At 35.1% G+C, this 17525-nt stretch overlaps 1 protein-coding gene across 6 annotated transcripts in view; it reads left to right on the top strand.

The window, feature by feature from the left end:
• Positions 1 to 1961: 1961 nt before the first annotated feature.
• Positions 1962 to 17525, top strand: part of LOC101415912 (zinc finger protein 596-like) — a 64486-nt gene continuing 48922 nt past the window's right edge. For 2 of the 6 annotated variants that reach the window (XR_011650194.1, XM_071218754.1), the window contains exons 1-2: positions 1982 to 2096; positions 3909 to 3969. The gene's annotated coding sequence lies outside the window, so the exon portion shown is untranslated. Of the gene's footprint in view, positions 2097 to 3908; positions 3970 to 17525 lie in introns of all 6 variants that reach the window. The other 4 variants (XM_058307762.2, XM_004484300.5, XM_004484301.5 and 1 more) reach the window with 4 other exon arrangements.

The raw sequence follows: 17525 nt of genomic DNA, 5'->3' as shown, positions 1-17525 counted from the left end.
GGAGCCTAGAGTGATTACAACTGAAAATGGGAGGATTGCATCCAGCATCCAGGTGGAATCTGAGCCTCCTCTTGACATAGAGGTGCAATGGACACAACCAATCCAATGTCCACGTAGAAAAGGTGGCATTGGATTGAGAAAAGTGGACATGATGGCTGATGGGTATGGGGAAAGGCAGGAAGAGATGAGAGGTGGAGGCGTCTTTGGGACATGGAGCTGCCCTGGATGGTGCTTCAGGGGCAATCACCGGACATTGTAAATCCTCACAGGGCCCACTGGATGGAATGGGGGAGAGTGTGGGCCATGGTGTGGACCGTTGACCATGGGGTGCGGGGATGCCCAAAGATGTACTTGCCAAATGCAATGGATGTGTCATGATGATGGGAGGGAGTGTTGCTGGGGGGGGAGAGGTGGGGTGGGGGTGGTAGGGTTAAATGGGACCTCATATATATATATTTTTAATGTAATATTATTACAAAGTCAATAAAAAAAAAAAAGAAGGCAAAAAAAAAAAAAAGAAGCTAACTTTAGAACTGTCCTCTGATCCAGCAATCCTACTACTAAGAATAAATACAGAAGGACTGAAAGCAAGGATACTAATAACCTTGCACACCCATGTTCATAGGGGCATTACTCACAATTGCTAAAAGATGGAAACAATCTAAGTGCCCATCAACTGATAAATGGATCAACAAAATGTGGTAAAGATATATATAAACGATGGAATATGATTCAGGTATAAGAAATGAAATCAGGATATACATGACAACATGGATGAACCTTGAGGATATTGTGTTGACTACAAGAAGATGGAAACAAAAGAATGAATATTTCATGTTCACACTGATATGAACTAAATACAATTAGTAGGATATGAGTTATACTATAGAGTATATGTTAGTAGGAGACGGAATGCTGATTAAGAAGGGGGAAGATATTGAATGTATGTAGAATGTTTAATAAGGCCAATTGTAAATATGTGGCAATGGATAGAGTTGACAGTGGCACATTATAATGAGTATTACACATACTGCTTATTATAAATGAGATTGTGTTTGAAAGAGGTAGTGTAGGAAGGTTAATGTTCATTGAAAGACAGCTATAGGACAGTCTATGGGCTGTATAACTGTGATTTGGGTAGTACATGAGGATTGTGGTTAATATAAATGCAAAAATGTTCAACTATAAGAGGTTAAAATTTGGTGATAAATAGGAAAAATGCAACTAATATAATTTATGAACTATAATTACCAATAATATTGTAATATTTTTGTAGGAAAGGCAAAGGAGGTACTATATGAATGCTAAAAGTAAGAAAATATGGGTTTAGTTTTATGAGTTATGAATATGATCAAACATTTTTCCTTCATTTTCTTCGTTAAGAAGGAGACGGTCATGTCATTTAACCAATCTCTACTGATGTATGCATCTTTCTGAACACTGGAGAAACAATTGAGTTAGTTTTTTAGAATTAAATAAGATAAATGTAATTGGACAGAATTTTTAGATTAATGCTTCAATAATTCGTTAAGCTGCCTTTTGTTTATTATTTTGTTTTTTTGAAGTTGAGTTAAAGTTAGAAAAAAATTAGTGAGGGAGTGGATATAGCTCAAGTGGTTGAGTGCTTGGGTTCAATCTCCGGAACCAGATAAAAACAAAACAAAGAAATAAATTTTAAAAACCTCTCATTGGGGAGCAGATATAGCTCAGTGGTTGAGAGCCTCCTTCCCTTGTAAGAGTTCCTGGGTTCAATCCCTGGTACCTCTTGACAAAAACCCATGGTTAGTAGCAGTGCTTCAGTGTATATTCATCAATTTAACAAATGTACCACACTAATGAGGGATGTTAACGTGGGAAAGTTTGGGAGGGGGAAGGCGTGGGGTATATGGGAGTCAGTTCTACTTTCTAATGTATCATTTATGTAATTTAAGGCTTCTTTAAAAATAAAAAAAAAAATCAGTAGCGGATGGGTGACGTCATCAACACAGCGACGGAAGCCATACCCTGTAAAAAAAACTCCCCAGACACTCGGAAGGGCGGTGGAGACTGGAGAAGCACTCCATAAACGCCGAATTGAAGAAAGAGAAAAATATCAGGTAGGAAACGTCCATCCGGGACCTATCGGTCTTCTTCCCTGTCCTCTCAATGGGTCCCGTGCACAGCTTGGGAGTTCCTCAGAGGCGGCCAGCAGCCTGGATCCCTCTCCCCGGGAAAACAGATTTTAGAGGAACTCACAGCAGTGAGTCAGACCCCACATATATCCAGGCACAGTGACCCAGTGCTGAAAGCACCTGCTGAGGAGTGCTGAAAACAAAAGCGCGCCTCTTTGGGGGTGGGTGGGGAGTAAAACCACAGCAGAATGGCTGTGGCTGTGTGGTGCACTCGCTCACTCAATCCGGTCACTGTTGGTGGAATTCCCTAAATGCAGAATGGACTCTTCTGGGGACCCTACCTTTCTGGAATGACCCTGTCTGATTCTCAGAGGCAGGATAATCTAGTAGGGAAGAAACCTTGGGCAGAAAAGCCTCAGAGAGAAAAATGGATGGGAAGGGTTGAACTGAATTGGTGCTAGACTGGGGAGTTCCAGAAATGAAAAGTGTATGGAAAATGGGGCACGAGTGAGGAAGAGAATTTAAACAAATCGTAGGATTGGGGACAAAATTGTGCGCAAAAACAAACAAAACAGATCAAGATTCCTGGAGAAGGAAGAGAGGAAAGAACTTGACAAGTTATGGCAGGTTATTATGTTCCAGGTTCTGGTGAGAGGAGCACTTAAAAGAGCTAGAAACTTAGCTAAGCTACAGTTTGCTGATGTAGGACTTTGCATGAAGGACTCCATCCAGGGCCTACTTCATTCGTTTAACAATTTCTGTCAGTTTGATGTGGCTCTCAGCCATTGAAAATTGTGATAAAAACTTCAGGTGTTGAGTCCATTTTCATTTCCTGCCTGAGGTCTTGGAGTAGTGCATGCAGATTGTTTTCATGATGAGCTCATGGGTGGTCATGATGTCAGTTTTTCCATGATCATCATTTTTATGTCATCCTAGACAGAAACAGTTCATTTGCTGGGTAACAAGTGGCTGGAGACACATTGAAAACCCTTGAGAGCAAACAGTTACACCAGGGAGCCCCGGAGACTATAATGTGTACTATGAGTGATAACAGGCCCGAATGCCAACATTATAGTATTCTCTTAAGCCCAGTTCCCATGACTTGGCCCACCTGAAATCAAAGTGGTCAAATCAGGGCCTTGAGGAAGGCCTTACTTGTTTAAACTAAGTGGTTTATTTAATTATTTCATGCAATTATGTCTCAATTTCCCCATAAGTGTGTACCTAAGTGCAACAGGTGATGTTGACAGTTATAAAAATGCCTCCTTGTTCAGCTAATAAGTAACAAGTTTAGATAATAAATCTAGTGACTTGCTGTGCAGCTATAGCTCTAACAGTAGATTCTGCAATTTCCCCTATTGTGATTGATAAATATGTAATGCTGTTTTTGTGTTAACCCCAAGCCAACATAACAGCAAACTGCCTAAAGAGGCAAACCCAGAATCATTAACTCCCTGTATAAATACTGCTTTGTCTGATACTGTAGATGGAGGGGAGTAATCCACTGAGAAGTTTCAAGATGTATTATAAATTCCTAAGGGACTATGAGGAGACCAAGTGCATATTGCCCAGATATTTATCAGCTATTAAAGTAATTTACTGCCCAGGCAAATATCTGATAAAATTTCCACAACAAAAATATTGCCTGGCAGAACAATGTAAATAGAGTCAAGGTGATGTTTATAGATTCATTACTAGGAATACTGTAATTTGTCCTTAGTATCCAAGTGTCTGTGGGTATAGAGAGTACAAATGAAGAGCTGAACAAAATTTATTTGTCTTGTGAATCTTTTGCAGATCCAGTGCCTTAAGCCTGAAATTGAACATACGTTGTTAAAGTAATTTGTAGTTTATTGAGGTATGTGGCTATTATAATAACTATTCAAAACTCTTCTTTGATATCTTTATAATTCTCTCAACAAGTTGTGTCTGTAGTATGGATGAAACGGAGCAAAAGCAGGTTCTTTCCTTCCAAAACACTTTAGAGATGAATGTCCTGAGATAATGGGTTCCAAGTGAGAAAGTTCATTTGCTAGGCTAGCAAACATCATTGGTCTAGAAAGGGCCTAAAAATCTGTCTCCTTGATTTTGAGGAGTTTATGCTTTCTTCTGGATTCAAAAGGAGAGGGTGGAGTGCTTACAATTAAATTAGTAAATATGCCTAGTTTTCAAATAACCATAAATAAATATAAGTTTAGTCTAGAATAAACAGCACAATAGCAAGTATACACAAGGCTGAGCTTAGCTTTGAAATAACCATAAACAGTGGTAAGGTCAGACTGGAATAACCATCTCAATAGTAAGTATACACAAGGGTGTCTAGTTTTAAGGAACCATAAAGAAGGGTGAGGAAAGGCATCTATAGAATGATTCAGTAATTGCAAACTTTCGTTAATTCTTAATTCTTACAAGGTTCCCAGTCCAAAGAAGCTTAAAGCAAAGTAAAGAGGACCTTGGGTCTAGTATTCATATTTGATATGAAAGAAATGGTACAGTTTGATCCAAAGAGACTGAAGCATATGGGATAAGAAATAAATTTGCTATGGGTAGAACAACGGGCTCCATTGCAGTATGCATAGATTAGGGTTTATGTGACAGTTCCAATGAAAATTCCAACAGTCTGTAAGGTTACCTTCCTTTGACATGTCCTGGGAGAAGCAGGCAGTGGCATTGTCTTTCCAGGCCAGTCAAGGACAAAGCATTGAAAAATACAAAGATTTTATGCATTGTAAATATTAGTAAGGTAGAGGCTATGTGAGGACTTGCTTATATTAGGAATTGATCTGTCACCTTGGGAATAACTACTTTGTGACATTATCTACTTCCCCTGGCTAGTTCGAGTTTTAAGCCTCTGTAATTAGTCCAGGAGTCTGATGGAATTTATCTTAGTTGAGTAATGTGAACACATGCCTCAACACCCTATTATTAAGTTGCATTATCAGAAGTTAGGAGAACTTGGTAGGGTTCCTTTTAATGAGAATCCAGGACTGTCTTTTGTCTGTGTCATTTCCTGTGACATTATCCTTGTGACAGATTATGATTAATGGAGTGCCTGTCATGTGGGACAGGACAGGTGTGCTTTACTTGTTGAAGATAATCTTTGGCGTAATGCATTAAGGATTGTCATGGTGTGACAATAAGTGATCAGTTTTCAACTTATTCCCAGAAATAAGTCTGCTAGGAGCTGTTTCATATGGGGAGAATTTGAATTTCCTAAAAGGAATATACAGATGGCCAGAGTTAAAATTTTGAGCCAGGAAAATTAAATTAGACAGTTAAAATTTAAGTTTATAATTACAAGTGTTTTAGTAGTGGCTGTTTTTGTATAAAAATATGCATGTGAATATACAAAATATTCAGCCTCAGCTCATATTGTATGAACCTTTATTTAATGATGCCAACAGTAGATAGGAATAAAATGGCAGAAAGGAGATATAATTTAGTTGTTCACAATTTTCAACTGGCATACCAGAAGTGAAGAGCCCTTTTTGCTTTCATAGCATGCTGAAATCACTATAGATGTTAACAGAATTTCCTTCTGATAGAAATAGACTTGAGTAAGAGCACAGAGTTCATCCTTTATGGTGGAAGAAAATTGTAGAATCAGTATGTGGTATAGGCTATTTGGGATATACCATTAAAATTTCTAGCATAAAACTCATTAACAAATAGGATGACATCTGGGTTGATGATAAGAACATGTATAGAATCATTAATTTTGAAATTACCAGTTTACATTCATGGGGTGCCCCCTCATTGGATAAAGGTAGCAGAGTAGCAAGGTTAAGAACATTGCAGCATTTTAGGTAAAGGGTAAGAGATGAAGTGGAAAGCTCTCATAAAAAGTCAGTTTTTTGGAGGAAAAATGTTAGGTCACCTCAGAGTTAAGTTTGCTGAGGCTTTAACAAATTTGGCGGTTTCTGCTTAAGGTGCACAAAATTTGGGTAAGCACAAGCAAATGCATCAAGTTGCAGGCTCTAACATGCAATAGATTTGAAGTTTCCTCTGTGTTCTCAAATTAACATCCCTAAGACTTTGTTATATAACTGTTTACTCCAATTATTTCCTATTAACAAGGAGAATTGATCCTGATTGAACCTATGAAAATAATTAGAGTATCATAAATTTAAGAATATTCAGTAAGAGTTTTCACATTCTGGAGGGGTTAGGTATGGAGATAAGGATGAATGCTTTATGAATTATAGATAGCTTAATTCAGTAAGGGATCCCTTGTATCTACTAAAGAGAACAATAAAATATTAGCAGTAATACAAAGAAAACTGTGATCATTCTATATCACTTGATTTAGTAAGTAAGTAATCTATGTTTCATTACATCTTCTTTTATCAATCTCATGAAACTGTCAGCTTATTCATTAGAATTCTGGAGATCTTGACTCAGTACAGTGGTGTGCTCTCAAAGTTACTTAAGGAATGTCATAAGAAGCTGGTGCCTCAGATAACGTGGCATAGTCCTTCCCACAGGTCTCTGAGACAGCACTTTATGTTGAAGATGAAGCACACTGGCTTGTAGCTGATTGCATGTTTTTTAGGGAAGTGTCAGAATAAAAACTATATTGTAGATGACAGAGAACTTAAAATGTCCGTTATTAACTTATAGCTGTCTTACAAAAGTGAACCATCAGATGAGAGGTCACAAAACATTATTTTAAGAACAAGTGAACTTATGACCAATAATTTTATTGTCTAATGTCAACCTTAACAGTACTTGGAAGACTCATGGACAGTGAGTGAGGATTTGACAAGTCTCTAAGAACTTTATATAATTTCTGAAATGTTTATATTAATAACATTTTATCCTATAATTTAAACAACAGAAAGTTATAAAATCCTTTTTTAATTTGATAACACTTCCTATGCAACTGATAACATATCATATAGTTTTATTACTAACTAGTTTATTACCTCTCTTACAATGTGAAAGAAAAAAATCCTTTGTGATTTTCCCAAGAGCCCTCTGAAATCCCAGAGATCAAGAAGATACTATGTATAGTTCAATTTTTGGAAGGAAACTGTCAAAAGTTGTCAAGTTTTAACATTTTGTTAAATAGGATCATGAAAAATTGTGAAACATTAGTTCCCTAATGAAAGTGACAATAAAATATTTTAAAAAATAAAGAGAGGAGTTAGCACAATAGTAAAAAATATACTTTATTTCAAAAGTGAGATGATGTTCTCTAAAACAAAGAATGATTATATAAAGGATATAAAGGACAGGAGATTTTTCTGATAAGTTACAGAATCTTTCCCACTAATCGGGTTACTCAGATATTTTAGAAAAACATTTTATTAATTCTTAATAATAGAATAATCTAAGTATAATTTGTTATTATAAAAGAAAGAAAATCAAATACTAGTTTTTCATGAAGATACTGTCTGATAAGAAAACTCTTAAAAATCTTATACAACTATCAAATCTTAACCACACTTGATACTGACAGATGAAATCACTTTTCTGAAAACCTACAACTTTCTATACCCATTCAGGATTGTCCTACATTTTCCTATTTCTCATTCTGTAACAACCTGTCATTTTACTTTAAGACAAAACTATTTTCCATTCCCTTAATAAAACACATCCTGCATAGCTTGCCTATTTATCAAAAATTTTTCATAAAGTGTCTTCAAAAAACATCCTTCAAAACTCAGTCTACAAGCTTCAAATCTCAATTTACACTTTCTCAGCAAAAAGATTAACCTGCTAACTTTTGTACTGACAGCTAGTGAGATCAGAGAGCTCAAACAAAAATAGTGGAGCTTAGATCTGAGAGGGACTCATCCATGGACTTGGAGATGGTGGGGAGAAAAGAAAACACAAAGGGTTCAGAGACACTTTTGTCTAATTTTCTCTTTGTCTCCAGAGTCATTGACAGTCACCTTTGGATCCTCTCCTCATAGCCAAAACTGAAAAATTAAAAACAAAAAAACAAGGAAATTAATTGTATGGATCTCATAGCTTTTTTAAGCAATTCTTAAACCAGACAACATACAATCCCTAAAATGGAAGGGAGCTTAGAAGAGTGAGAGCAAAATGGTCCTATAACTAGGACAGAGTAGTCTTAAAGAAAATAATCTTACTGATTGCAAAGATAGTTTTCCTTACTTGGCTTAGCCTTGACTTAGAGGAGCAAAGCTACGGAAGAGATAGGGAGCTGTTGAGTTATGATTGGTTGTTCTCAGGATTCAGGTTCTGGGATAGGAGCACTTACAGAGACAGGAACTTAGTTAAGCTCGGAGTGGCTGACCTGGGGCTTGGAATGGGGGACTCAGGCCTTTATAGCTTATATGTCATCTCATAGGCTTGTATCTCATCTTTTGACAATAAAAATCCTTAGTACTTTCTCAGAAGATATTAGTATGATTTCCACAGTGATTCAATAAAGTATTTAATAAAGTACCACATCCTGAAAAATCTGCCTTTGAAATGCTCATGGACCCACTATACAAGTGTTTCATAAAATAGGATGGAGGAAAACCTCAAAAATTTTGAAAGGGATAACCAGTACTTCCTATTCAGAAGGAAATAATGGTAAACATGCAAAATATAATCTATGAACTGAAAATTAATGGGGAAAACTTTTATGAATAACTTCGGCACAAATAAAAATGTATATTATGAAAATAATAGTATAATATAATAATAATAATTACCAGAGTCACAAATCTAAACCAATACACTACACCTGAGATAATTATTGATCTTGTATTGTATAAAATACTTATATAAATTAAAATAGATGATTAAATGATATAAGAATCTTCCTTTAAATTTAAAATAAAATTAAACATTATTGGGGTATAAATACAGGAGTTAATAGAGAAGGAAGAAATCATTGATAAATGGAAAAAACATGATTCAGATGCACATTCCTAATAGTTCTTTCTACAATGAAGATAGGGTTCTATATCTGTACACCCCATTAGAGAAGTCACTAGCCACATATAGCTTTGGGCACTTGAAAATTTTTTTTTAATTAATTTTTTTTTAATTGATTTTGTAAAAATATTACATTAAAAAAAAATATATGAGGACCCCTTCAACCCCACCACCCCCACCTTACCACTCCCCCCCCAGCAACACTCATTCCCATCATCATGACACATCCATTGCATTTGGTAAGTACGTCTCTGGGCACCTCTGCACCTCATGGTCAATGGTCCACATCATGGCCCATACTCTCCCCCATTCCATCCAGTGGGCCCTGTGAGGATTTATAATGTCCAGTGATTGTCCCTGAAGCACCATCCAGGGCAGCTCCAAGTCCCTAAGACGCCTCCACATCTCGTGTCTTCCTGCCATTCCCCATACCCATTAGCCTCCATGTCCACTTTTCCCACTCCAATGCCACCTTTTCTCTGGGGCACTTGAAATTTTTTAGTGCTACTACAGCACTGAATTTTTGGTGTTATTTAAATTGAATTAATTTCAATTTAATAGTCACATGTTTATTGCTTACAGTATTGAACATTAAAGACCTAGAATCTTGAACAACACAATTAAAGTAATGAAATAGTTTCAAAACCTAAATGAATAAGGGATACAAACAGTCAAAAGTAGTAAATGAGAATGTTGAAGAAAAGTGGATACAATAAAATGGAAGCTATTTCTTTGGAATAAAAAAAATTTGTATATAGTCAGGACTTTAAAAAGTACAAGTAAATGTGACCTGCTCACATATATTGTTTGGAGAATCACCAGAACCCCCAAATTGGAAGAAATGTTGAGGTCAACTAGGTTCTGAAACAGGTTCCAAAAGAAAGCGGAACTTTCCTCTCTTGCCAAATCCCTGCCCTGTCCAATTTCTTCCTAAGTTGAATATAACCTCTATTTTTGCATACCCTTTTAAAACAGCCCAGCCACATAGGGACTACATTCCACAGAGTCACACCCTGATTACACAGATGAGAAAACTAATCACTGTTTCATTCCCTGGGACACATATTGTTTATCTTCAGTGGATTTGCCAGACAAGTTCTAAATTATAACTCTCAGATGATGCTGGATATGTAACAGAATTATGTTGTGAAGAGAAATTATGAAGATTCATTCATTTCTTTACTCATTATTTCTTTTGTGTGTGTGTGGTACCAGAGCCAGGGATTGAACCCAGCACCTCATAGGTAGGAAACCAGCACACAAACATTTAGCTGCATGGGCTCCCCTGAATTTTGTTTGTTTCCTTTGTGTTGTTTGTTTTTTTAGGAGGTACTGGGGACTGGACCGAGGACCTCTCATATGGGAAGGAGGTGCTCAACCATTTGATCCACATCCAGTCCTCATTAATAATTTCTTTTGCTTGCATTATGTGTGCCAAGAAATATTCCAGGTCCTGGAGATTCATTAGGGATCATAACACACTTGTTCTCTATAAATAAAAGGCTGGAGTTCTTTGAAATAAACCTGGAAAAAATAAATGGAAGATGAATAAAGTGTGAATAAATAATGGGCATTTCAACAGTATTAGTGATGTGACAAAAATTTAACAGGTTGCTGGGATGTAGAATGGAGGTTGGAAGTTGTAGGGTAGAAGTTACACAGTACTCTCTAGAATAGGATAAAATGTTAGTAATTATCTGAAGGTGTATTGGAAGACAATTCTATATTTGTTTTGATAAAGGGAAATTATGTGAAGATAATAGTACATAACACAGTGCAGGACATAATATTTTTGCCATTTCATTCACAATTGAATTGTACAAATATTTGAGAGGAATTCAAGGGCTTCCTTTTAATTTGCCATTTTAAAAATGCTATGATTTTTGCTATGATATGGTATCATTTATGCATGAAAAATATGACAAAACAAATGTTCATTAACATTTAGAACTATTAATATTATATTCACATGAATGCATTTATATATATATTACATTTGAGAAAATTAGATTTCTTTGAAAAAAATGTCATGCGCTTTCTGTACTCAACAGTATCTGTACATTTTTTATTGAGGTGAAGTTCATGTAACATAAAATTAACCATTTTAAAAGTACAGTCAGTGACATTTAGTACATTCACCATTTAGTACATTTATCTAACTTCAGAACATTTTCATTACCTCCATAGGAAACCTCATACACACAAAGGAGTTATTCCTCATTCCCCACTTCCCTCAATCTCTGTCAAACATTAATCATCACTCTGTCTCAATTGATTTGCCTATTATGGATATTGCATAAAAATGGAATATTTTTAAAATGTGACCTTTGTATCTGGCTTAAGTTTTGGAAACAATTAGCGTGCTTTCAAGTTTTTTCTGTTTTAGTTTATACCATTACTCTATTCCATTTTATGATTGAAATAAAATCCTATGTATGTATATAAGACATTTTGGTTATCCATTCATTATGTGAAAGTTATTTGGGTTGTTTCCACCTGTTATTGTAAATAGTGCTAATATGAACATATGTATACAGTTACTTGAATATCTTTCTTCAGTTTTGGGGGCTTTATATCAAGTAACAGAATTACTAGATCATCAGCTAATTCTGTGTATATCTTATTGAGGGACTGCTTAAATATTTTCCTTAGATTGTACCATTGTGCATCCCTACCAACTGTGAATAAGGATTCAAATTTCTTCACATCCTCACCAATAGTTATTTCAGATATTCAAAAAATTATAATCATCCCAGCAGATTTGAAGTCATGTCACATTGGAGTGTTGATTTGCATATCCCTAATGTCTAAACATGTTGAGCATCATTTCCTGGGTTTGTTAGCCAATTTCATGTATTCCTTGAAGGAATGTCTATTCAAATAATTTGCCCATTTTTAATTAGATTATTTGTCTTTATGTTAAATGGTAAGGGATTTTAAAAATATACATTCTGGATATTAGGCCTATCTCAGTTCTATAACTGGAAAGTGTTTTCTCCCTTTCTGTAGATTATCTTTTTACTTTCTTTAGAGGGTCCTTTGATGAAAAAGTTTTTGATTTTTGTGAAATACAATTTGTCTATTTTTTCTTTTAATTCTAGTGATTTTAATGTTATATCTAAGCATCAATTGCCACATTCAAAGTAATGAGGAATCACTGCTATGTTTATATGTGGTATAGTTTTGCTCTTCAGTTTACCTCTCTGTGTGACTTACATTTTTGTAAATATTGTAAGATAAAGATTCGAATTCATGCTTTGCAAGTGCATATCCAGTTGTTCTACCACCATATGGTGAAGACAGTGTTCTTTCCTGAGTACAAGACTTGGTGACATGTTTGTTGAAAACTGACCGTAGATATATTGGTTTATTTCTGAAGTATCAATTCTACACCATTTTAATAACTGTAGATTTATATTATGTTTTGAAATATAAAATTGGATATCTTCTAGTTTTGCTTTTTTCGAATATAATTTTATGTATTCAGTGTCTCTGTCATTCCCTGATTTCAAAGGTAAGCACTTGCTTTTTAAAAATAAATCAATTTTATTGATACGTATTAATAAAGTATACAATTCATCCAGTGTGTACCATCAGGGGCATTTGTTATAATCACATAGTTGTACATTCATTATATCAGTTGTTATTAGAGCCTTTCCATTGAGAGGTGAAGAATTTCATTGTTGGTTTGTTTTTTTGTTTATTATTATTATATTTATTTTTAAAAATGGGCTCTGAAATTTTGGTAGGCATTGCATTTTATCTCTAAATCTTTTGGTGAGAGAATTGCCACCTTAACTATATTAAATCTGTTATTACATTCAGTGATATGTATTTATTTTATTTAGGTCCTCTTTAATTTCTTTCAATGATATTTTATAGATGTCAGTATACAAATCTTGCATACCTTGGATAAAAATATTCATAGCAATTTTTTTATTATTGATACTTCTGAATTAATTTTTCTTAATTTTATTTTTGGATTCCTCACAATTTATTTGCATAAATACAGCTGATTTATGCACATTAATCTTGTAGCCTGCAACCTTACTGCATTTATTTGTTAGCACTAATAGGGGGTATGTGTGTATGAGTGTAGACATGTGTTTTTGTGGCTGTTACAGGATTTTTTTTTTTCATGTAAGATCATGTCATCTCAGAATAGAGATAATTTAACTTCCTTTACTAAAATATATTTTTATTAGAGAGTTTGTGAAATTACAAAACAATCATGAACATGAGTGGAATTCCCATACAACACTCCACCACATTTTTGTGGAACATTTGTTATAAATTATGAGATATTGTCATCAGACTATTACCACTAACTGTGGTCTATAGCATACATTTTGTATATTTTTCCACCCCAGCCTATTATTAACATACTGCATCTTTGACATTGATGTAAGACTGTTATGGTATTGCTGTTAACAATAGTTCACAGGTTATCTTAATTATATTTTCCCATGTTTCTCCACATTCTTACCACCTTGCAATAGTGAAGTGCATTTGTTGTATTTCATAGAAGGACATCTTGTATTCATACTATTAACCACAATTCTCATCCACCTCTGAGTTCTCATTGTTTTTCAGACTCTAGATTATTCTAGAGCTTTCTTTCAAGTCACATTTACATCCCAAGACTACCCTTTCAACCACAATCCCATTTATAGACTGTCTATGTTAGTTGTACTCACTGTGATGTATTATCATCAACTCTATCCATTTCCACACATTAACAGTCCAGTTAATTAAAACTTCCACATACATTAAGCATCAGACTTGTTCTCAGCTCTCATCTTATCTCCTAATATCCTTTACTCTAGGTTTTAACTTCAAGCATTTATTCTTCATATTTAATTCCAAGACACTATGCAATATTTTTCCTTTTGTGTCTGGCTTATTTCACTTAACATAATATCTTCAAGGTTAATCCATACTATCATATGTGTCCCAATTTCATTTTTTCTTATAGCAGCATAGAATTCCATCATATGTATATTACCACATTGGTTTATCCAGTCATTGGTTGATGTGTCCCTGGGTAGCTTCCATTTTGTGGCAGTTGTGAATACTGCCACTATAAACATCAGTGTGCAAATGTCTGTCCACCTCACAGTTTCCAGTTCTTCTGGATATAATCCTAGTAGTAGAAATGCTAGATCATATGGCAAATCTGTATTTAGCTTCGTGAGGAACCCCAATCTGTATTCCACAGAGGTTGTACAATTTTACACTCCCATCAACAGTGAAAGAGTGTTCCTGATCCTCCATATCCTCTCCAACACTTATTGTTTTTGTTTTTTTAATAATAGCCATGATATCTCATTGTTGTTTTGATCTGCATTTCCCTAATAGCTAGTGATATTGAACATTTTCTCATGTGCCTCTTGGCCAGTTATATTTCCTCTTTGGAGAAATACCTAAGTCTTTTGCACTTTTTTTGAGATACTGTGGCTGGGAATTTAACCCAAAATTGGAAGCCAGCACTCAACCACTGAGCCACATCAGCTCTCCTGAGCTGGTTTTTTCATTTGTTTTGCTTGTGGTTTATTTTTTTTAGGAGACACAAGAAACTGAATCCAGGACCTCCCATGTGGGAAGCAGATGCTCAACTGCTTGAGCCACATCCATTCCCCATTTACCAATTTTTTATTTGGATGGCTTGCTCTTTTATTGAGTTATATGATTTCTTTATATGGAATGGAAATGAAACCCTTATTGGATTTGTGGCTTCCAAATATTTTTTTTCCATTGAGTGGGCTATTTCACCTTCTTGGCAAAGTCTTTGAATCACTAAAGTGTTTAAATTTGAGGAGGTCCCATTTATCTTGTTTTCTTTCATTACTCACGCTTTCAGTGTAAGGTTAAAGAATCCACCACCTACCACCAGGTCTTAAAGATGTTTTCCTACATTTTCTTCTAGGAGTTTTATGCTTCTTGCTTTTATATATATGCCTTTGACCCATTTTGGCTTATTTTTTTGTAATAAGGTTTGATAGAGGGGTCCCCTTTCTTTCTTTTGGCTGTGGATACCCAGTCCTCCCAACACCATTTGTTGACTAGACTATTCTGCTTCAGCTGAGTGCGTTTGAAAACTGTCAAAGAGCACTTGACTGTAGATGTGTCTGTTTCTTAACCATCCATTTGGTTGCATTTATCTGTGTGTCTATCTTCATGCTAGTGCCATGCTTTTTTTAAAATCACTATATTGGGGTAATATGATTCTAAGTCCAGAAGTAAAAGTTCTCCTTTTTTAAGATGTTTCTGGCTATTAGAGACCCCTTACACTAAAAAATAAATTTGATAATTGTATTTTCATTTGATTTACAAAATACTGGTGGAATTTTTATTGGGATTGCATTGAACCTACATATCACTTTGGGTAGAAATGACATCTAAAATATACTTAGTCTTCCAGTCATTGAGCATGGAAATTTCTTCCAATTATTTAGATGTTTTTTTATTTATTTTAGCAATGCATTGTAGTTTTCTGAATGTGTGTGCTCTACATCATGGTTAAGTTTGTTCCCAAACATTTGATTCCTTTATTTGCTGTTGTACATGGTAATATTTCCTGGATTCCTCCTCATATTGTACATTACTAGTATATAGAAACACCACTTATTTTTGCTTAATGATCTTGTATCCAGCCACTCTATTGAAATTGTTTATTACCTCTAGCAGCTTTGTTGTAGATTTTTCAATACTTCCTAGGTAAAGGCTCATATCATCTGCAAATAGCAAAAATTTAACGTCTTCTTTTCCAATTTGGATACATTTTATTTCTTTTTCTTGCCTGATTGTTATAGGTAGAACATCTGGCACAACAGTGACAACAACAGTGGTGACATTGGACATCTTTGTCTTATTCTTGATTTCAGTGGGAAACTTTTTCAGTTCCTTGACCATTAAGTACAATGTTAGCTGTGGGTTTTCATAAATGGCCTTTATCATGTTGAGAAAGATTCCTTCAATTCCAAACTTTTGAAGTATTTTTTTTTATTTTTAATTTTTATTGAAGTATATCATTCACACATGAATATGCACAAACAAGTACACAGCAAAGATTGTGAACCTACAAAATGAACATGCACACCACCACACAGGGGTCTCATGCCTTACCCCTCCACCAACTCTGCATTATTGTGAAACATTTATTACAAACTATGTAAGAGCATTGTCAAAATATGACTGTGAAGTATAGTCCTTATCTTATATTTGGTGTATTTTTCCCCCAGCCCATACTATTTTTTTATAATATATTTTTGTTACAGATATTGTGAACTTGCAAAACAGTCATACAGATGTGTACATTTCCCATACAACTCCACACCCTGGTGGAACATTTGTTACAGATTATAAGACAATATCATCAGACTGTTACCATCAGTCATGGTCCATAGCATACGTTTGGCACACTTTTTCCATACACCTCCATTATCAACACAGTACAGCTTTGGCATTGATGCAGGAATATTATAGTATTGCTGTAAACCACAGTCTATAGGTCATACCAATTGTAGTTTTCCCATGCTTGTCCATATTTCCATCACCCTGCAATAGTGATGTACATCTGCTGTAGCTCACAGAAGGACTGTCCTGCATTTGTACCCTTAACCAAATTCTCAACCACTTCTGGGTTCACTGTGTAATTCAGTCCCTAGATTATTCTTTAGCTTTCTTTCTATTGACATTACTTCCCCAGACTACCTTTTCCAGATACAATCCCACTTATAAACCAATTGCTACTCACTGTAATGTGCTACTATCAACTCTATCCATCTCCACACTTTTACAGTCAAGTTAATTAAAACTTCTACATACACTAAGCATCCATAGTCTTCTCAGCCCTTCTCTTATTTCCTAATAACCTATACGCCAGGTTTTAGTTCGATGTGTTTATTATTTGTATTTAGTTCATATTAATGAGACCATGCAATATTTAGTTCTTTTGTACTGGCTTACTGCACTTAGTATAATGTTTTCCAGACATCCATGTTATCACATATGTCCCAATTTCATTTGTTCTTACTACAGCATAGTATTTCATCATACGTGTATACCACATTTTATTTATCCATTCATTGGTGGATGGACACTTGGATTGTTTCCATCTTTTGATGGTTGTGAACAATGCCACTATCAACATCAGTGTACAAGTGTCTGGTTGTGTCATAGTTTTTAGTTCTTCTGGATATATTCCTAGTAGAGGAATTGCTGGGTCATATGGCAGTTCTATATTTAGCTTCCTGAGGAACCACCAAACTGTCTTCTGCAGAGGCTACACCATTTTACACTCCCACCGACAGTGAAGGAGTGTTTCTGTATCTCCACATCCTCTCCAGCAGTTACTGTTGTCTGTTTTTTTAATAATGGCCATTCTATTTGGTGATAGATGATATCTCATTGTTTTAATTTGCGTTTCCCTAATAGCTAGTGATATGGAACATTTTTTCATGTGCTTTTTGACCATTTGTATTTCCCCTTTGAAGAAATGTCTATTTAAATTCTTTA

The sequence above is a fragment of the Dasypus novemcinctus genome, chromosome 12, assembly GCF_030445035.2.
Source record: "Dasypus novemcinctus isolate mDasNov1 chromosome 12, mDasNov1.1.hap2, whole genome shotgun sequence".
NCBI lineage: Eukaryota > Metazoa > Chordata > Mammalia > Cingulata > Dasypodidae > Dasypus > Dasypus novemcinctus.
Note: the sequence above shows the minus strand (reverse complement) of the source record. Positions and strands in the feature narration are given on the sequence as shown.